Genomic DNA, 23608 nt, shown 5'->3' with positions numbered 1-23608 from the left:
AGTTATGTTAGGAACCTGGGTGGGAATTCCCAGATATGCTCAGAATTAGTCCAAAATGACAAAAAATACACCGAACCCACAGACATTGCCAACATCCTAGCTGACAGGTTCAGCGCAAACTCCCCCCCCCCCCACCACCAAAAGAGCAAATATCTATCCCAGCAGAGTGCTGCCCCTGACATCTCAGATGCTCAGGTAAGAGCCGCCCTCTCCAAAGCAAAAAACACAGCATCAATGGGACCAGACGGTGTCCCAGGCTGCGTCCTACATGAACTCCAAGAAGAGCTAAACCCAAACATAAAACTACTGTTCAATCTCAGCCTTACTACAGGATATGTACCCAAAGAGTGGCGTACAGCAACAGTGGTCCCGCTCCACAAAGGTGGTGCCTCAATGGACCCTGGAAACTATCGCCCCATAAGCCTGACTAGCTTGGTCTGCAAAGCTATGGGAAGGATCATCATGGACCTCATAAATAAAGATATTGGGGATCTACAGACACTGGATCCTACCCAGTTCGGCTTTGTTAAGGGCAGATCCTGCCTCTTAAACCTGGTCGACTTATTTGAAACAGTCACCAAGGCCATTGACGAAGGGAAGGTGGTCCACACAGCCTACCTGGACCTCGCAAAAGCCTTTGATACAATACCCCGCTCACCAGCTTAAATATAAATCCCTATGTCACTAGATGGGTTGCAAACTGGCTCAAGGACAGAACCCACATGGTTAGAATTGCTGGAGCCATGTCAGACTCCAAACCAGTTACAAGTGGCATCCCACAAGGTTCAGTCCTGGGACCTCTCTTGTTCGGTATATATTTCTCGGAGGTACAGGCCAACACAGAAGGACTGTGGCTGACCAAGTTCGCAGATGACTGCAAACTGGGCACCATAATCGACTCCCCAGCCAACACAAGCATCCTCCAAAAGGGCCTCATAGAAACAGACAACTGGTGCCAGAGGCATGGCCTCAAGCTAAACGCCAAAAAGTGTACAGTCATCCCCTTTGGCAAAAACAAAGTGCCCACAAATTACCACATAGGTGGTAATCCATTAAGTACAGAAGAAGTAATTAGGGACCTGGGGACCCAAGTTGATAGCATTCTCTCATTTGACAACCACGTGGCCAAAGTGGTTAGAAAACATTTTATATAGCCCACCTAATCATGAAGGGATTCACATCTAGATTAGGGGAGGTCATCATGCCTCTTTACTCTCATCCCTCATCAGGCCCATAATCGAGTACAATGCCCCTTTTGGGATGTACCTTACCAAACACCTGCAGCAACTGGAAAGACCCCAAAAGTACCTCACCAAGAGGATCAAAGGGCTCAAACAGATGCCATATGCTGCCCGGTTAAAGAAACTCCAGCTCTACTCAGTGGCATACCGCCTGCTCAGAGGCGACCTGTGCCTGACGTATAAAGCCATTTCCAACCCGGAATTAAGGGACATGCTGCACCTCAAAAAATCCAAATCCCATCGAGCTACACGCTCGAGAGACTTGAACCTCAGCACTGAAATAAATAGGACATGCTGGAGGGACAGATTCATAACCCAGAGGCTCCCTTCACTCTGGAATAAAATCCCAGTCCAGGTTAGGCAGAGTCCCTCATTGACTCTCTTTAAGAGGAATCTTGATGAGTGGATGGGAGATCATAGGTTTACCCCGGGTATCACTTCTGTGTCACTGTTAGAGGCACAGTATACTAACCTTGAAAAAGGGCATAGCAAAATTAATTTAAAATGGGTGGCGAAAGCCAAACATACTCTGGCTAGGCTTATAAATGCCCTAGGGCAGATAGCCTAGTATGAACCTATGAAAATAGATTGCTGCCTACTGCACATAGATATTTCCCAAACTTTCTGCCGTGTGCCTCCTGTCTTCATGGAAACATTTCTTTCACTTTCTTTTAAAAAGCCAGATAGATACTGTCCCTGAGTCCCTAAGAGTCGCAGTACTTTTTATAAGAATCCTACCTGTGATCCAGAGGTTATGTCTATGGAGTCAGACAAACCATCTAAACTTCTTCCATCCTTAAAATACCTTAACAAATAAAGCCACTAGTCTATGGAGAGGTACTGAAAGAAAGCTTATGCTTCTGCTACCTTGGTCCTTCGATCTGACCCATCCTGCATGACCAAGGTCATCAACCCTCACAAGGGTGAAAAGATGCTTCATTTACTGGATGTATGCAGACAGCTAAAAGTTTATCAGGACAAGACTAAAGGCATTAGAAAATCTGATCAGCTGTTTATTTCCCTTGAGGAGAAAACCAGTGTCTTCCAGGCTCCATGTAGACCATTTCCAGGTTGATGTTCCTTGCCATTTCCTTCTGTATTCTTTCCACAGAAAATCCCTCCAAGGTCATATTAAAGCTCATTCTGTAATAGCCGTTGCTTCTTCAGGTGCTTTTTTCAGGGGTGGTTGACTCCAAATATATCTTGGAGGTAGTTACTTACTTGGTCTTTTATTCACATCATTACTAAACATTACAAAACTGATGCTTTTTAAAGAGCCAAAACTGGCTGTGCCAGAACCATTTTTTTTCAAGGGTTACTGAAGTCTAGTTCTGTTCCTCTTACCAACTCACAATCTATATAACAGCTCTGAGAATCATTCTATCTGTTAGCATTACTGCAACAGTGATCTAATGAACATAGCACAGTTGTATAAGAACTTGCCATAATGGTAGATGGTCAGATAGATCACTGTTGCTGCATGTGCCCCCTCTCCATTCCTCTTCATCTATTCCCTTCAGGCTGAGGTGAAATCCCTGTTAACCTATTAGTGCCCCCTGTCTTTTATGTATTCTTTTATCTGAACTTGTCCTTTATTCAGTGCCAGCCTTGGTGCTCTCTGGGACAAGAAAGCTCTGAAGATTTTTGCACTTGTGTCCCTTAAGTACCAACATGTAGTCTAATGACTAGATCTAAGGTTGGATATATGATGAGTAGCAAAGGAGCAACCTTATCTTTGGTATATTCACCAGTAGTACAGTATCCTTGGTAGGATACAGCCCTTCTGTTAGCATTACTGCAGTAATGATCTATTCAAACATCTACTATTTTGGCAAGTTCTTAAACAACTGTACTTTTTTGTTTATTTTCTTCTTCCCTGTTTTGTATTTCTTGTTCTTTTTCTACCATCTGATCCTAAGCCACCTTGGTTCGTTTGCATTCTTGGATTATATGGAGGATAATCTCTCCTCTTTTTCCATCTCTGTCATCTCTTATTTTCCTTCCTTCCCACCTTTTCTAGTTACTGAAGTGCAGTGTCATATAATGCAGTATTTTAGTCTCCAGGTCCCAGGTCTGCTATAAAAGCTTCAACGCCTCTGTCAGCTAAGAAGTCTGTGTATGTCTCTCCAGATATCCTTCATTAGATCACTGTTGCAGTATTGCGTAGTAATGCAAGGTATTCTGCCATGGATTTCATACATCCGGCCAGTCTACCAAATCTTGGGCACTTTCCTCTTGCTTTATGACTTATGCATGAGATTATGTGCTGGTACAAAAGGGACATATGGACACAAAGTTCCTAAGAACTTTCTTGTTGTTAGACTACGAAGAAAGGCTACATTTCTCACTTCAATCTGTCTTTCAGCCTCTAACAGGTTTCTGTTCATTGTGGGCAAATAAGTATCCCCACTGGGGACTTTTCTTCTTTCACTTATATTTTGATGATAGTTATTTCTTTTCTGTTAAGAGAGGGAAAAGTCCCTGTGATCATCAGACTCCTATAAGGATAGTCACACTAAGTGCTTATTCTACCTAGGCCCAGATCATAACTTTAGGTAGTGCTTTGTAGGTCTTTCATCCCTATTGGTGTAAGAAGTTTGGTAGCATTGCTAAATATTTACCTTGAAAACCAAAGGTTTAAAGAATTAGAATGAGGTAGGATAGTTGCCAAATTGGTGCTCTTAGACACCCCTCAGTAGCCATGAAAAAAAGCTAAGAAACAAAAACATTTGGTGGTTTCTGTTGTCTGGTCAGAGTCAGACAGCTCTGTTGAGGCGCATGGTGAGCCCACAGACCATTCTTCTTCTTTCCATGTTCCTGCTTTCAAGATCTCTCTGGGGACTGAGACGTGAAACTTTCAAGCATGTTCAGTGTGACTGATCTAACAGCTGGTAAGGTTGTAAATGAAAAATTCCAACTTACTAGTTTTGGGAGGTGTGAGGGCACGCCACAAATACTTGTTTGAGAGCACATCTTTGTACCCTTATAGTGGTACATCAGGAGCCTGCCCCTATTGCATATTATCTGCTAATACTCCTAAAAAAGAGAAAGCAGAAGACCAAGTATACCTCCCCGTCTGTTCTCTTCCTCCGTTTGATGACGAAAAGAATGGTATAATTTTTCTCAAGGGCTTTTCAAAGTCTTTGTCACCAAAGCCTCCACAGTTCCTTTCTACTCCACATCCTATTCTCCAGAAAAAGAAAGAGAGATACTTCTTCAGAAGATGAGTAGTCTTCATATGTATAAGCAGTAGTTATTCTTCCCAGATCTCTACTGTCCTACATAATTTGAGTAAGGGATGAGAACACCCTTTCTCCTTATTCTCCTTTAGAATAATTGTCATTTACTGACACTATTTACAAATGATTTAGCACTTCCACTTTGAAGGTGTATAGATTTCTGAAGTACAAAAGAGATACCATGACCTATTAAACATGGGTATCCTAAAGCCTTCAGCTATTTTCCCACTGATGGACTGTACAAGACACCTTTCTTTCTGCATCTTTGAACCCTGAGTCACAGCTATTAGCACCTAAAAAAGATAGGTTTTCTAAAGTCCTAGACTCACGTATATATTTGCACAATAATCCTTCCTCTGACTGCATTGTGGTTTTAGTTGAATCAGACAAACCTTCTAAGCTCCTTCCATTTATAAATTCATTACTTAATGCCAAGGTCAGATGGGCTATGGATGGGTACGGGGTAAAAAGTGTATACCTCTGTAACTCTTTCTGTGACACAAACTACTAAACCCAAATGATCAAGTATCTGTTGTCTATTTTTCATAATGGGAACAAAGTAATTTCTGCTATTCCTGATTCTGACAATAAAACTGCATTGGTCTCTATACTCAATTCTGCAACACAAGTAGCAAGACATTCAATAAAGTGAGATTATGATTCTGCTGGTGTCTCATTAAGGGCAGAAGTTACTGGATTTTTTTAAAAAGATACTCTTCTCTTTGCTGGCTTTTGTCAACAGTGTAAATTTTTGAGCACAACATATCAATTTAAAATTAATAATTGAATTTATAAAGTCCGGGGTAAATATTCTTGTAATTCCAAGAGCGTGGTTTATGCTGCTTTGTGTCAAGACTGTACTGCTTTCTACATAGGAAAGACTGAAAGAAAACTTAAACAGCGTATATATGAGCATCAATAGGCTATCAATAAGGGATCAACGCTTTGGCAAGGCATATATCCCACTTTTAATTTTAGGTTTACGGTTTTGAAACAAATAACACAAGATGAAAGAGGTGGCCCATGGCAGATTAGATTAGAGATAGAAGAATTACTGTGGCAAATTAGATGTGCAGCCTATGTCCCCCCGGGTCTTAATGAAAACACTTCTATCAAATGTTTTCTGAAACTTTTAGCACTAAAGAGATAAAATACTTTACGAATCAACAATCTATCTAACACAGATTTATATTTAAGTTTAGGCAACCTCACATAATGTAGTGATATTCCGTTTAGGAATTTAACATTTTGAGTATTCATTAATTTGGTTTTAAATTAAGTCATTATTTGATTGCACTAATTGGTTAATTAGAATGCTATTTTACTATAAAACAATGTGGCAATGTAGTGGATTTTTATCTGATGAAGGAAGAGCACTGACTTTTCTGAAAGCGCTTATCTTAATAAATCCAGTTTTTAACTGTTCTCGCTTTGGTTCTCTTTGGTTTTACACAGTTTGTTTTGTATTGCGTGTTTATACTCTTCTCTTTGCTTACAGTCATAACCAGATGATGCAAAACCTAAGCTTCTAGATGTCCCTTTGGACAAAGGCAATCTTTTGATCCAGCTCCTGCTGAAATTTTCAAGAAATTGTGAGAGAAAGGAAAATCATGAAGGATTTTAAACAGGTCTGTCTTCCTCAAACCAGAATTCCCATTGAGTTACCCCTTTAAAACCATACCGTCTTCCTTAAAGGTCAAAAGCCCCAACAAAAAGGTAAAGACATTTTCAGAGAACATATGGCAAGAAAAACATCTAAGATTTAGCAGGAAAAAATCTAACACAATTTTCAAAAGAACAAAAGGACCCTTTATTGACAGAACTTCAAATTTTTGACTACCATATTCCTTACCCCCTACCCCATCCCTTCTACCTTTGCCAAGTCCGTACTTTTCTTTCAACAAAACTTTCTATGTCTCCTTATATGATAACATTGGACGTCTGAGTACTCAGCATCATCCAAAACAGGTATAACTGGTCTTGCAACTCCTCCATCCAGTTGCATCAGAAATTCCCCAAGTCCCCTCAAATCATTGACATCTGTTTTTGCCAATCTTACAAGAATTATCCCATCAAGGGAGCCATAGCCATAGAATCAGTATCCCTTCACCAAAATGGGTTTTATTCCAGGTTGTTCCTCATGCCAAGAAAAGAGGGCTTCTAGAGACCAATTTTGGATTTTTCCAGCCTAAGCACTTGCTTAAGAATCTCAATATTCAGACAGTATCTCTTCAACGTTTATTTACCATGATCTTTCCATAAGCCTTTCTGGTTACCTTGGATCTAAAGGAAATGCCAGTCTTCATATTCACTTTCATACAGATAACAGAAACTTCTTAAGATTTTGTGATTTGGGATTTCATTTTTTGCTGTTTAATCTATCTATAATTCCATATGTATCCCAAAATGTCTTTACTACTAGGACAGTAGTGACTGGGCGGCGCAGTGTTGCTGGGGTTAACATTGTCACCTTACAGCAATAGGGTCTGTGGTTCAATTCTCAGATGAGGTGCCTATAACAAGCATGATAAATGTGGAGTCTGCATGTTCTCCCTGTGTTCATGTGGGTTTTGTACGGGTGCTCCGGTTTCTTCCCACATTCTAAAGATATGCATCTGGAGAGTTTCTCCCTGAGCCACCGCTGAAAATGGGCTATGTCCCAGTCATCCTGTTGGACTTTCCTGGTAAACAAATGTTAAATAAATAAATCATAATCTGCATGTTTCAAAGATTTTCTCCACAAAATATTTTGGAAGTCGCCAAATTATTTTTCAGTAAACAGTACAGAATGGACATGACTGCATCACTAGACCTATATAATTGTTCAGTCCTCAAGTTTTTATTTTATTTAATCTCTTATTTATTTATTTATTTATTTATTTATTTATTTATTTATCTATCTTTTGTTGGTAGATTTAGTCCCACTAGGCAAGTAGCTTTTTTCAGGGGAGACCCGAATTGGTATTTATACTGTTAGGGAAAATTTGGTCAGGGCATCAAGGGCATCGAGTGGAACCCATTTTGAAGGAACACTTCCTGTTTCCATTCCTGGTGCAGAGGTGGCCTGGAGAAGCAGGGTTGTAGATGGAAAGAGAAAGAGATGATGTAATGGTGAAAGAAACAGGGGAAAAATTAAATATCGAGAGCAGTGAATGTGTGCAGGATTCTGAGGAAATATTTCAAAGAATTTTTTTTGATGGAGGTAAGTCAGCAAATGATGGATGTATAATTACAACCCTCTGGTCGGGAGGGTTGCGAGTTGATTTACTTAAAGAAATGGTGGTGCAGAGTGAGTCAGAAAATGAAGATGATGTTTCCTGGGGTGGGGTTGGGGACATTATGATGAAAATACAAAAACAGGATGTATTGACAATCTTGAAAAACAGTGGCAAGATGGAAAAGAAAACATATGCAGAGAAAGTAAAAGAAGGCAAAAGTGGAGTATAAGAAAATAAGGCAGAAGAAAAAGAAAAACAGAAGTATGTGTTAAGGATTCAAAGTAAAGAAGACAAAGAAATGGACAAGTATGAAGTATGAGAAAATGTAATGGCTTCTTTGAATGTAAAAGTACATGAGGAAAGAGCATTTATTCTTAACAGAGACATTTTGTGACATTATATTTGAGATATTTTTTCAATGGAAAATTTTCTTGGAGAATATGAAAAAAGACAGACTGTAATCCGTGGAATTTTTACATGATAAAAGCATTGAACAGGGAATCAAAAAAGAAAATTAATGTACAATTTCGAACAGAGGTAAAAAGACATTTAAAAACTTATGGTAAAGAAGTGCTGAACATTGGAAAAATTTACAACAAAAAGGTTTTATGGACTGGGGCTGGGATTGTAATAGTGTGTTAAAAAAAAAAATATATATATATATATATATATATATATATATATATATATATATATATAACAAATATGATACATGTAGAGGGAATAGGGGTGTCGTATAATACTGGGGATAACCCAAAACTTTTTTTTTTTTGTGGAACAGAAGGACATTTAATAAGTAACTGTGATGAAAGAAAAGTTATACTTGTGGGAAAACGGGACATGATGCAATAAAATGTGAATTGAAATGTTATAAATTTAGCCAAATTGGACATTTATGGATGGATTGCAAAAATGAAAATATGAGTAAGGAAAAAGAAAAACAAAGAAAATTAATTTTAGCAGTAGTAGAAATAGATGAAAAAATAGATGAGAGAATAATAAAGAGGACATAGACTGTTCTTAAATAAGTGATGAGGAAGACATAATTTGGAAGGTAGTAAAAGTAAAAAAAGAATTCTATTAGTAAAGGGTAAAAGACTGAAAAAGACAATTTACAGGGTTAATTGCAAAAGAAAAAAATTAATGAAATGGATGAAAAAGAATATGTATAGCTAATGAATGGGAGCTGGTATAATGGTTAAGGTGTTTGACTCACAGACATAAGGAACAGTGTTTATTTCTCACCTTTGGGAGATCAGTAGGCTTGGCTTAGAATAGCCTGTTAAGAAAGTTAGCCTAGTAATTAACTATGAAGTTATGAAACCATTAATCTAAGGAAAAGGGAAAAATACTAGAGTGATTTCTGTAAATGTGAATAGTATTAAGAATATAGTAAGAAGAATAGGGATTTTGGTGTGGGGTAATACATGTGATGTAGATGTAATTATATTAGAAGACAATATTTTTAACAAATGAAGAAATATTGCAAACAGAGAAACCATAGGGATGGGGAGAAAGATGATCTGGAATTTGGGAAATGAGAGATGTTCTGGAATGGCTGCACTATGTATAAATACAGCAAAGATATTAGATGTAACTTTAGCAAAAATCTGAAGATTAACTATTGCAGATTGTAAATAGAAAGAACAAGTATATAGAATTATGGTATATGTTTATACTAATTGTAAAAAAGGGAAAGCTTATTTCATCAGCGTTTAGACTACATAGTCATTAATATGAATATTATAATAACAGGAGATTTTAATTGTGATTTAAGACGCAAGTCTAAAAAGAAAGGAAATTATATAAGAAAAATGGTAGAATTTATGCCATGTGGTAAGTTAAAACTTTGGGACAAAAATGGACTTACAAAAGGGGTGTGTATAGAATTGAAGTAGATTATTTTATAGTATCAGAAGGTTTAGTTATAGAAAAAGGGGAGGTAGTTGAGACAAGACTTTATGATCTTGCAATATGACTAGAGATAAGGAATAATATAAAAATTGGCAGAGGAATAAAAAGGATAAATGAGAATGCATGGAATGAAGAAGGAACGAGATTAGTAATACAGTTATGGAAAGGTCATATTACTCTGGGAATATTTTATAAAAATTGGTCTGAATGGTGGACGATATTTAAGAAAAATATTTTTTTGCAGTGGCAATATGATGTGAGGAAAGTAGAGAAAGGAAAGTATAGAAGAACATATAATGATGCATTGGAAAATGTAGAACATAATGATGGAAAGTACTTTGTCAAAGAAAAAAAATTATGTGAAAGAAATCAAGAAAAATACAAGAATTGCTATATAAGAAAATATATTTTGTTACAAGAACAAAGAGAAGAAGTATCAATCTACTTAATTAAATTAGTAAAGAAGATGGGAATGTGATAACAGAAGTAATAACTGTAAAAGGAGAAATAGAACCCAGGAAAAGATTATGAATAGTGTAGTACAATATGTACAAGAAATGTATAAAGAAAAGAGAAGGTAGTGAAAAAAACATGGAAAGTAAAAAGTTAACAGAAAAAGAGAATAAAGAGTTGGAAAATTAGATTTTTTTAAATGAGCTAGATAAAGTATTAAGACAAGTAAATAGATTTGGCTGCAGGACCAGATGTAACAGGGTATGAAATGTATAAAAAAATAAGGGATTGGCAAAAAAATATTTTTAAAGATTTTGAATGAGTGGTTAAATTAAGGTTTTATATATAAAGAATTATGTAGTAGAATACTTAAATTCATACCCTTCGAAACTGCATCCATCTTCAAATCATACTTCACTGACACTATAAGCAAACTTATGTAGACTTCTAACCCACCCTATCTCTCATCACCCAAAGCTCCCCTCTCTCTCTCTAAGGACATTTTCCACAAGCTACATTAAAAAAACCCTCCTTAAACTCAAATCCTGCTCCACATCAGCTGAAAACCTGCCATCTCTCTACCTAAACGTTGCTGCTACATCAATAGCATACCCTGTCTCCATCCTCATTAAACACTCTATTACCGAATCAACTGCTCCTACTCTGTGGAAAAAAATTCTATACGATACCCATACACGAAGGCTAAAATTCCATAGAACATTCAGACTTTTGACCAATTGCCATGTTTTCTCCCCTCTCCAAAATGCTCGAACACTATGTTCACAAACAAATCTTGGCCCACCTCATTCAAGGTAACCTGATCACCCTTACCTAGCATGGGTTCCGCCCACATGATAGCACCTCTACTGCTCTCATTTCCTTTACCAATACCATTTCCCTAGCCAGAGATAACAATAAACTCATCTCCTGCCTCTTCTTGGATATGTCCAAAGCTTTTGACACCGTCTCCCATGCTGTCCTCCTCTCAAAACTATCCCAACTCAACCTTTCCAAAGCAACTATATTCTGGTTTATCAGCTGCCTTTCTGATCGGCACCAGTCCATCAAATGGCTCTGTGCTCTCTCCCCATCAAAACAGCTGTCCCACAAGGCTCCATTCTTGGACCCCTCCTTTTTAACATCATCACCAATGAGCTACACAAATCCTGTCCCCAGTCATCCCTCATACAGTATGCTGATGACTCTACTATTATATCCATAGCCGACAACCCAACTGAACTGCTTACCCTCACACAAACATCATTCAACCTCACAGAAACTGGCTTACTAATAACCAACTCATACTTAACCCCCAAAAAACAAAACTCCTACTCTTCCTCCTACAACTCCTCTACCACCTTAAACCCTCATTTAACATCTCTTCATTCTACAGCACCATAATCACTCCTGAAACTCGTACAAAGCTCCTTGGAATAATCTTTGATGACCAACTGAAATTTGACCTTCACATTCATCACTGTATTAAGATAACTCACCAAAGCTTGGCCTACTGTACAGAAACAAAAGATTCCTTATTCCTGACTCCAAAATCACACTAGCCAATGCTTACCTTATTCCCAACCTTTTCTACAGCTCGCAAATCTTTATAAGCCTTCAGGTTTCTGTACTCCCCAAACTCGAAACTACCTATAACGAAGTTGCTAGAGTTGCTGCTAATTTGCCATCCAGATCTCACCACTGTCATGCTGTCAGGTCACTCAGCTGGCTTGAGTTTCCAAACCACCTCAAATTTTCCCAAGTGCTCATCATCCACTCCATCAATAAACCCTCATCCTATCCTAGCATCTCCTCACTAGACTCACTTTAATACCCCTTCCCGACCACTTAGGAGCTCTGATCAATGTCTGTTGCAAATTCACAAACCAAAAAAAAATCTGCAGGACAGAATCTATACAGTTACTCACCCACCATTCAATGTAACATGCTTCTCATGACCCTAAGAAGCATACCCCAAATCTAGAAATTTAAGACATTACTCAAACAATACCTAAACCACATCTGGACATGCCCCTGAAGCCACCCTCCCTGAATCCAGTCCTAACTTGTCTACTATCCTCTCCTTTATTCCTCTTCTTCTTCCTAGTACTCATTTCCTCCCTACTACTCTATGCTATCTTTCTCCAACCTACCTACGTTTTCAATAAGGCAGTTTCCTGACTCTTTCCAGACTACATCACTTATCAGCTCTAGACATCTGCTGTACTATCTTGGAGCTTGCTCCTACTAACTACACCTCCTGTAGACAATTATTAACTGGCTGATAAACCTAGTTGTCCACTATCTACTGTCCTACATGTATGTGAGACTGTCTAACTCTAATTGTATACAGGTCTCTCTTGCCTTCTTTATTGTTAATTCAAATGTAGTTAATCTCATTGTATTGCACATTTATTGTAACATTTAATCTTCTATAATTTGTACTGTGGATCTTTTCTCCTTGGGCTTCCACTAAAAAATGGCTTTGACCCAGTTGGACTCTCCCAGTCAACAAATGTCAAATAAATAAAATAAATAAATATGGAAGTAGGAAGATAAGACAGTTAAAAAAAAAAACTGGAGGTCGATAGTATTGAAAAATAAGGATTATAAAACTTTATGTAAATAATACAAAAGAGAACTGAAATTAAAATGGAAAATTTATGGAAGAAGGTATGTGTGTGTGTGTGTGTGTGTGTGTGTGTGTATATATATATGTATATAAATATATATATATATATATATATATATATATATATATATATATGTGTGTATATATATATATATATATATATATATATATATATATCGTATAAAGGGTAAGCATTGCCAATATTTAGAGAAACTGTGAATATTATAAATAGAAAAGAAGCAAAAATCATGATAGGAGACACAACTGGACATGAAATCTTATGAGTAATAATGAAAGAATGTAAGTGAGAAAGTTAGGAAATCACGTATGTCAGCGTAATAATAATGTAAAAATACTTGTAAATGGCTGGTTAAGCCAAGAGGTTCATATGAAGAGTGGTGTAAGACAGGGATGTCCAGTAAGTTGTATACTCTCCGCATTAGTTATGAATGTGATAGTATGTGAAATAAATTAGAAAAAGAGTTAAGAACTCCAGTTCTGTTAAGATATGCATATGACATTATAATAATTGCAAAACAAATGTGGATAAATGAAGTAATAATTTGTACAAATGAGTATCTAGAGGTGATAAGAATGGATTAAGTAAAGAGAAAAGCAAAGGTTTAGGTGATGTAGTAAAGATAGGGGTATATATTTTAATATTAATGACATTTCTCTGTTGGGTATAAAATTTAGGAATAAAGATGCAAGTAGAATTCAATGGGAATAAAACAATGTCTATGAGCATAAAAACGCTGAAGGAACACCACAGCTGTAAAACCAAAAACAATTTAATCACTCGATATGGACAAGCGTTTTCACATAACTAAAGTACGCTTCTTCAGATCCTTAACTAAAATACAATGATACCAACATTTATATACATTCACATGACCATAAGCAATCAATCAATTAATTAAAATGATCATTTAAAAGGGAAATCCCTGTCTTAACTATTTCAGGGAGCGTGCATCTAGAACAGATATAATATTAATATTACTATTCAATCCTGGTGTTAGATGTGCCCTTAACCTAAAAATCCACTTAAATTCTATTCTCAATAAGTAATTATTATTGTCCCCTCCCTCAAATTAATTTTGACTTGCTGCGGTATTCTAAAATTAAAACTATGCCCTTTCTGCTCTATAATGTGCTTTGCTAAAGCATTTTGTGTATTTCTATTTCTAATTTCATAGCTGTGTTGATATATTCTATCTCTTAAACGTTTTATGGTTTTTCCTACGTAAAACCTTTTACAGTCATTACAGCAAGCAAGATATATAACATTAACACTATCACATGTTGCAAAAAACCTTGGTTCAAAAACAAAGTTAGTGTAAGGGTGCTGAAAAACCTGTTCTTCACTTATTACTTGACACATCTTACACTTCCCACATGGATAGGTCCCATATCGTTCACTGGATGTTCCCATCCCTTCTCTCCTACTGTTTGTTCCACATAGTAACCGCTTTAAATTTTTACTATTTCTATAAGAAAAATTTGTTTTTTTACCTATAAGATTTCTAGTTTCATCATCTACTGTCAGAACCTGCCAATTCCTTTTTATAATATCTGTTACTATTCCATTGTCTACAGTACAGTTCATATTAAACCTCAATTTACATTCCTTATTTTCTCTATCACCCTTATTGATATTATAGGTGCAATTTTTCTTACTATCTTCACATTCTAAACTTTCTCTCACTTTCTTTATATCTTTTTCCTTATAACCTCTTTCTACTAGCAAATTTTCCAATTTTGTCATTTCCTTCTGTTCATCATGGGGAGAGCTGCAAATTCTTTTTACTCTCCATCTGTCCTTTTGTTATATTTTTAAACACATGGCTTGGATGCATACTATGACGTTCCAATATGCTATTTTTCCAACTATCCTTACGATATAAAGTGGTATTAATTTCTCCATCCACACTCCTATGTATTGTTATGTCCAAAAAATCAATTTTATTATGTGACCAATTCATTGTAAACCTCAAAAAGGATGTTGTTGATTCTAAGTACATAACATATTCCTTCAATGAATCTATATCCCCTTCCCAAAAAAGAAGGATGTCATCAACAAAACTTTTAAAAGATATAACATTCTTACTAAAATGATGTTCTTTTAAGAATTGTTTTTCCCAGAAATATACAACTAAATTTGCATATGAATTAGCACACGATGTTCCCATCGCCACTACCCATTGTTGTAGAAATAATTCTTTATCAAATAGAAATACATTGTTCGAAAGCACCATATCTAAAAGGGAACAGATCAAAATAATTTGATTATTCTCCATTCTTCTCATCCTAAGTATGTTCCTTCTATCCCATATTCATTAGGGATCACAGTAAATAAGCTTTGTATATCTAGTGTAACCATTAAATATCTTCTCTTTCTTAGCATCATCATCTTCTCATTTAAGAATTGCAAAAGGTCTGTGGTATCTTTAAGTATATTGGAAATGTCCCTCACTATAGCTCCCAATTTACTTTCTACATATAAGGAAATTGGTTCTGTTAGCCACCCTCCACTATCTACTATTGGTCTCAAGGGTGGTTTGAACAAAGATTTATGTATTTTGGGTAAGCCCTTTATACATGGTATCACAGATTTTTCAACCAATAAAAAATTGTATAACTGTTAATCTATTTGTCTAGTCATAAGAAGATCATATAAATTATCCTTCACACTTCTGATAACAGTGACATAATCACATTGTTTTAACGGTTTGTAGACATTATCATCACTTAACATACAGTGCATAGAATCAACATAATCATTTGTATTCATCACAACTATTGCTCCACCCTTATCGGCAGGTCTAATATTTATAGTTGCATTACTCTGTAGTGATGTCAATGCCATTCTCTCTTCTTTGGTAATATTGTTGTAACCACTTCCCCTTGTTCCAGATAATCTATCATATATGTCCCTCTCACACATTTTTATGAACAGTTCAACATGTGTAGGCGGCTTCGGAATAAAGTTACTTTTTCTTTTAAACATATTACTGCACAATTGTTTGTCACCAGAGTCTTTAAACAACAATTTTAGGGATAAATTCCGACCAAACAGTCTTAAATCTGTTAACAAGTCACTTACATTCACTCTTGTAGTAGGAATAAATGTCAGTCCTTTATTCAGAACACGTCTCTCATGCTCATTCAACGTATAGTCAGATAAATTAACAACCAAGCCCATTACCGTCTCGCCCTTCGGCTCACATTCTCCATCTCCATGGAGTTCTTTCTCTTCCTTCTTCCTCTGCTCTCCGACCATTGCTGGTATATCCTTTGCCTGACCGGCAACGGTAAAAAACGCTCAATCGTATGAGGTGCAATCTGCTTCGGTCTGGCCCCCATTTCTGTTTGGCGCCTTGCTTCCTGGTTAGGTGGAGGGGTGGAATTAGCTTGAGAAGCTGTTTCCTGATTGAATAATGGAGGTCGATAGTATTGAGAAATAAGGATTATAAAACTTTATGTAAATAATACAAAAGAGAACTGAAATTAAAATGGAAAATGTATGGAATAAGGTGTGTGTGTGTGTGTGTGTGTGTGTGTGTGTGTGTGTGTGTGTGTGTGTGTATATATATATATATATATATATATATATATATATATATATATATATATATATACACATACACATACATATATATGTAGTATAAAGGGTAAGCATTGCCAATATTTAGAGAAACTGTGGATATTATAAATAGAAAAGAAGCAAAAATCATGATAGGAGACACAACTGGACATGAAATCTTATGAGTAATAATGAAAGAATGTAAGTGAGAAAGTTAGGAAATCATGTATGTCAGCGTAATAATAATGTAAAAATACTTGTAAATGGCTGGTTAAGCCAAGAGGTTCATATGAAGAGTGGTGTAAGACAGGGATGTCCAGTAAGTTGTATACTCTCTGCATTAGTTATGAATGTGATAGTATGTGAAATAAATTACAAAAAGAGTTAAGAACTCCAGTTCTGTTAAGATATGCAGATGACATTATAATAATTGCAAAAAAATGTGGATAAATGAAGTAATAGTTTGTACAAACGAGTATCTAGAGGTGATAGGAATGGATTAAGTAAAGAGAAAAGCAAAGGTTTAGGTGATGTAGTAAAGATAGGGGTATATATTTTAATATTAATGACATTTCTCTGTTGGGTATAAAATTTAGGAATAAAGATGCAAGTAGAATTCAATGGGAATAAAACAATAGAAGAAATAAAACAAGCATGTCTTTTCTGGAGAATATATAAAATCTTATGTCAATTTTCGTTCATTCTTCAACTAATGGGTTTGGATCTAATACTCTGATTTGACTCTGTCATTACAATAGCTCATGGCCTCCGACAAACTCTTGAGCTCCTTTCCTACCCATAATGAACTATCCCTAACATTCCCTCAGATCCCGTTTCCCCTTTTACGTCTAGACACGGTCCTCTTTGGCTCTTGGGCTAGTTGTTAAAGATAAATGAATTTTTACAAATTCTTTTCTTCGAATGCTTATTTTTTGATGCAGCTCTGACATCTTCAGATCTGGATGACTCTTGGAGCTGAGGCTTCCAGGTCGGCTCTGAGGGGATAGGATCATCTCTGAGGTTTATGGAGCCATCTCTTCCTGTTGGAGCTTTGGCACTGGATAGCTCGGCTCCATCTACCTTTTTGAGTGGATTCCTGTCAGAGTGGAGGGAGGAGATGAGCCAGAAATGCTCTTTCTCAACTCCGTTGATATCTTTCTCTCCTGAGAGGTCTGCTTTTGAGGTTGTGAAGAGGGTTTTCTCTGCTTCAGCAGGTCAGATGAGCTCTTCTCCTTTGGATCCACCCTCGACCTCTCAGATGACTTTGCATGGTGATCCTCAACATTTTACCCCATGGGAACAACCTGCCCAAAGCATCCAGTGTACCCAGCAGGGTATTGTCATCAATTCTGATACTTCTTCAGATCATGCCACTGAAGAGGTCCATAGAAAGAAGAAGTGCAAAAGGAGGCACTTGGACTCTCCTCAAGAGTCTATCACTGAGGATATTGATTTCAATGAGGGGGGGAAGTGTCTCCCAAATCACCACCCAGTGGCATCTCATTTGTAGACATTCTTGAGATCCTTAGAAGGGTGGTTGGTCTGTCCAAAACCTTACTCCTGAGGAGTTGGTATTTCTAGAAGCTTTTGGGACTGGCCTGTCTACTTCCTGGGTAACTTTTGCCTGCTAATGAACTTATTGATTTGGTTTCTAGGCAGGCATGGAAGGAACCTGATATGATTGAGTCAATCCCCAAAAGACCAGACAGGATTCTGGCACCACTGGTAAGAAGAGAATATTGGAGTAAAGGGGTACCAGTTGATGCAGTGGTTGTGGTGGCAGCTACAATGAAGGAACTCATGGAACAGAGTTCCATTGTCCATCCCCTAATAGAGTGTAGATTAAATTGCAAGTGAAATGTGCTGTATCTTAAAGAAGCATTTTAAGGCTGTATGTGCACTTATAAATTCCGGACGTGTGCACTCCCTAGTGCTATTTTGAAAGAGCAGCCACAGTGAGACCATGCATGATCGCAGTTGTTAGTTTGTATATAGGTTACTTAAGTTAGCATCAGTCAACCGTTATAGTGACGTGTTTGTATAGAATAAAGCTGTTTGAACAGAACCCATGAAGACTTTCTATTGTGTCGAAAGTAGGAGAGCAACATGGTGTCAGAAGTGGGATCAAAGAGAATAAAACCCAGAGCCATGAGGTGCAGAGACGACAGTGAAGGTAAAACCAAGAGAAACGAGCACAAAAAGGGCCAGAGAAGAATCAAAGGTAATGAGAAGTAGCACAAACTGTTTATTTGATAAAAGAGATGACACGGGTCATTACTAGGGCACAAACCACATTAATGAGCAAGTGGAAGGCATGAAAAGTTTGTTGGCTAAAAAGAACGTTTAAAATAAAGGTATTTGATGAAACGATTAACATTAAAGCAAAACAAGTATGTTTAAAGATAAAACGAGTATGTTTAAAGTAAAATGAGTGTGTGCAAAGCAAAACTGGGCATGTTTAAAGTAAAACTAGCACAAGAAAAGTACATAGGGCATGAAAAATGGCTTAAATGAGCAAAGCAAATATAATAAGGCAAAAAGAAAAAAGGGCACATTAAGCAAAAACAAAGCAAGGCGACTGCATGCGTTTTGGCAGAGTGCTATCTTTTGGCATAACTATGACTTTGTATTGTATCAGTGGGATAACTACAGTTGTTTGAAGTATCTCAAAGTGTGCAAAAGTGCTTGCAGTGTGTGCTTATTACTGTGCATGTGTTTCAAAGAGTTTATTGTGTGAGAAGTGCAACTATTTTGTGAAATACAGTCAAAGTATAGCCATTTTGAAAAGTTTCTTGTGCTGGGTATGTCTATTCGTAAAGTGCCACCATTACAGGGTGTTTCATGCACTGTAAAGAGTTGCCTAGCAAGGTATCGCCATTTTGGGAACATTTCAGTGTGCTGTGTGCAATTATTTCCAAAGTGCAACTACTTTGAAATGTTGAGTTTTGGGCAAGAGAGATCCAGATTATTCTCATCATGCAGTTGTTTCTTTCACTGATAAGAGGTGATTTCTTGCAAAACAATATTACAAGAACATTACGGTGCCTGAGAGTTAATTTCACTTACATCGTAAAGTTTTGTTTGAGATGTTTCTTAACATGATGATAAATGACTTTGTTATTTAGCCTTGCAAACAGTATTACAAGAGTGTTAAACCACCCAAGATATTTATTTCGCATAGTTCAATTATTCAAAGGTACTACGACTTTGTTCATTAGCATTATTTCGAAAAGCCCAAAAGAAATAAATTCAGATGCAAGTACTGGCATACATTTCAGGCATATGTGCATGAGTGTATGTTTGTACTTATTTGCAAAACCCTTCACTGGTATGTGTTAATATGGCAGACAGATTTTGAAAAACCCTACCGCTTGTGTTTGATCAGAATATTTCAGAGAATTGGAGAATATTTGAGCAAGAGTATGATATTTTTATACAAGCAGCTTATGCAGATAGAGATGCATGCACCAGGGCATCCATTTTGCTAAACCTAGCTGGGTCAGAGGCCATATAAAGAAAGCATTCATTTGTGTATGCACTTGCAATACATGATGGAGAAGGTGAAAATCATCATATTGTTGTACAGGCTGAATCAAGGGAAGACCCCGAGTGTTTGAAGCACAACTTCAGGGAGATGTATAATCCTCAGACAAATATAACATTAGAGAGGCATTTGTTTTACATGAGAGATCAGAAACCAGGGGAAACATTTGCATCGTATATAGCTAACCTGACAGAGCTAAAAACGTGTCGATTTGGTGACATAAAAGATGAGCTGATAAAGGACAGGCTTGTGTGTGGCAGTGCTGCTGCGAGAAAGATCTTACTTCATGACAGTGATTTAACATTGAGCAAAGCCACTGAGATTTGTCAAATCCATGAGGTGAGAGAAAAACACACAAGTATGCTTGTGAGTGACAAGAGCATGAGTTCAGTTGGCTCCATAGCAAATGTAGACAGCATGCAATATGTGGCAGTCAAAGGTAGACCCAAACACGTGGCAGCCATGAGGTTTCCAGGGAAGATGCATAACTTTTCAGCAAATTATAAGAAAGGAGCACACTCACTCCAGCTCAATGCAACACAGGTATGAATCAGCAAAACCAAAGTTCAACTTTATTGTTAACTGTTGCAATTGTGGTGCAAATCATGAGCCAGAAAGAGAGAAGTGCTTAGCATATGGTCAGCAATGCTACAAGTGTTAAAAAATTGAACCACTTTCAAACGTTTTGTAAATCAGGTAAACCTCACATGGTTGTAAAGAAAGGTCACACAAAGAAACAAGTTGATCAAGTAGAGGTGAAGCAGACAGCTTTCTATGTAGATGGTGTATCAGTAATGCAGTGAAATTATTAAGACGCGGGGTGTTTTGTACTTTTCGGATTAATGGAAAATCCACAGAGCTTAAAGTAGACACTGGGTCAAAGTGTAATGTTATATCAGCAGACACATAACCAACAAACAACTCAATGTTGCTAGTAGTGCGGGACTTGTTGCTTATAGAGGTGATTCAAACCTAAGGTTCAGTGTTGCTTTCATGTTATTTGGCCGAGAACTGTTACAACTTGTTAATCTATGTAGTCAGAAGACCAGCGCAATCTTTATTGGGTCTCAAAGATAGTTTAAGAATGAATCTGCATTCTTTTGCTAAAGAAGTCCATCATGTAAGTGCATTTCCGAGTTCTAATTTTTCTGAAGCCATTTTCTCAAGAGTATGCTGATGTTTTCGATGACAAGTTAGGCAAACTTCCAGTTGTATATGGTAGCAGCTCAGAAAAAAGGCTTAAATGAAATCAGAATATGTATTTACCCAAGAGATCTGTACAAAGCATTAAAGAGACCATATCATCAAATGCGCACAGTTGAAGAGGTTGCAGCCTTAATATTGAATGCCACTATTTTCTCTGTCTTGGATGCAAAGAGTTCATTTTGGCAAGTGATGCTTGATTGCAAATCTTAATTTCTAGCTAATTTTGGTACTCCATTTGGCAGATACAGATTCCTAAGGATATCATTTGGAATAAATTCTGCAAGTGAAGTCTTTCAGTGTACAATGGAGCAAATTTGTTCGAGTTATCCTTGTTGCCATAATAGTAGATGATTTATTGGTTGGAGGCAGTGGTGAAGCAGAGCATGATAGAAACCTCAGGAAAGTTCTAGATAGAGCACATGAAGTAAACTTGAAGCTCAGTCCTCTGAAGTACAAATTCAGACTTCCAGAAGTTACCTACGTAGGACATTTATCATGAGTACAGGCTTGAGACCACACCTGACCAAGCAGACTGCTATTCTTGAAATGTCAGCACCACATAATGTACAAGCTCTACAATGTTTTCTAGGCATGGTCAACTATTTAGGCAAGTTTATATCAGACTTCAGTGAGTTGACAGCACCTTTAAGAGAGCTAATGCGCAAAAATGTTGTATGGTCATGGTTGGAATAGCACCAGAAGACATTTGAAGACCTTAAGCAGAAAATTGCCACTCCACCTACATTAAGATACTATGATGTACACAAACCAGTTACTCTTTCCTGTGATGCTTCAAAATTTGGTCTTAGTGCACTTATACTCCAAGAGAGCAGACCAGTAGCTGAACACTAACCCAAACTGAAATGCAGTATGCTCAAATTGAGAAAGAGCTTTTGGCAATAGTATTTGCATGTTCTAAGTTTCATGATTATGTTTATGGTCAAGCTATTAAGATTGAGACTGACCACCAACCTTTAGTTACTATTCTAAAGAAGCCTATGTATTCCGCTCCAGTGATATTGCAAAGAAAGATGCTTAAATTGCAAATGTACAATTTCAAAATGATCTATACGAAAGGCAAATTGCTCTGTTTGGCTGATACCTTATCTGTATCACCCAGAAATATGACAGAACAGTTTCATGCAGAGAATTTTGACTTTGATGTGATGGCAGTGCATAATTTTTCTACCACTAGACTTGATGAGTTGAGAGAACACAGTCAGATTGATCCAATTTTGCAGATGCTCATTCATTACATTAATGTTGGATGGCCATCAAAGCAATCTAGTGAACCACGTGAAGTGCAAACCTACTTTTCTTACAGAGATGAATTGTAGATGGAATATGGCATTATTTTCAAAGGTCCTAAAACTGTTGATGTTATGTTGTCCTATCTCACCTTTATTCTTACAATGATGGGTTTGGAGCCGATCCTGGGCTCTGACACGGCCGAATACTTAGCTGAAAGTCTCAAACCTGGCTCCTGGCAAGAAGGTATCCCACAAAGCAGTGGTGTAATTCCCCAGATCTCATTTGCCACTTTACGAGGTTGGATGCGCTCATCTTGGCCGTGGCTAAGTTGTGATATATTTTTTCATAATACCTTTTGTCAAAAACATGCTATTTTTGCATATATTTATCTTTAGTCATATTAGGTTTAACTTGTTGTGTCTCTTTGCTGCTCTTTGTTAAATAGTGATATTTTTTTCCCCTTTAGCACGGCTTTTGCTGTCGCTTTCTATGCCCCTTTGGTATCCCATGTAGTGGTTGTTGTTTGTTAGTGTCTTTATAGCTTTAAGTTTAAGTTAGAGAGCTATACGCCCGTTTAAGTTAGAAGGCTTGTACAGTTTTATTGTTTTGTTTGGAAAATAGAACTGTTTTAGTTAGAGATTCTATTTTTCTTCCCCTGGTTGTCACTCCTTGTGTTGTCCTATACTAACCTTTGGTTTAGCTTTAGCATATTAGTCTTGGCTAATAAAACTTTGTTGTTGTTTTGCTATCGCCTTTAGGGTCTTAACTTGAAAATGTCTAAAGACCAAAAAGAGAGAGAACATAAGCCTTCGGGCTTTAAGAAATGTCAAAAGTGCTTGCAAAAAATGTCCATCACAGATGGACATGTTTGTGTTTTTTGCCTTGGTGCCATTCATCTCCAAGAAGACTGCACCTATTGTCATTCATTTAGTGCTAGAGTTCTTCAAGAAAGAAGAAACAAGTTGATTCTAAAAGGGCTCTTAAAACCTTCTTTTGAGGAAGCCATTCATAGCTCTTCCTCCTCTTCTTCGTCTCCTTCCTCAAAAAAGGATAAGTCTCATAAAAGACAATCTCGTGCTACATCGGCTCAGTCGGAGCTGCCAGTCAAACTTCCAAAAATTTCAAAGGCCACTACTTGGCTCCACAGTCATTGGAGCTGTCGGAAGTCCTTTTGGTTGATAGGCCTGGTACTTAGGCTCCAAAGCCTTCGGAGCAGCAATATACCTCCACTTGGAGCCGGGCCATTCAGTCTTCGTCGGTTTCTCCAACTTTGAGATCGCCAGTCCTCCATAGGTCTCGATCTCCTTCCCTATCTTCCAGGTCTACAAGG

General features: G+C 37.2%; 1 protein-coding gene across 1 annotated transcript in view; it reads left to right on the top strand.

The window, feature by feature from the left end:
* The window catches only part of PSD2 (pleckstrin and Sec7 domain containing 2), a 2726943-nt gene that overhangs the window by 610124 nt on the left and 2093211 nt on the right, over nucleotides 1-23608 (top strand). The gene's annotated exons all lie outside the window — the stretch shown is intronic.

The sequence above is a fragment of the Protopterus annectens genome, chromosome 4.part0 (assembly GCF_019279795.1).
Source record: "Protopterus annectens isolate FY-2018-M chromosome 4.part0, PAN1.0, whole genome shotgun sequence".
In the NCBI taxonomy this organism is placed as follows: domain Eukaryota; kingdom Metazoa; phylum Chordata; order Ceratodontiformes; family Protopteridae; genus Protopterus; species Protopterus annectens.
This window is presented reverse-complemented; position numbering and strand designations above follow the sequence as displayed.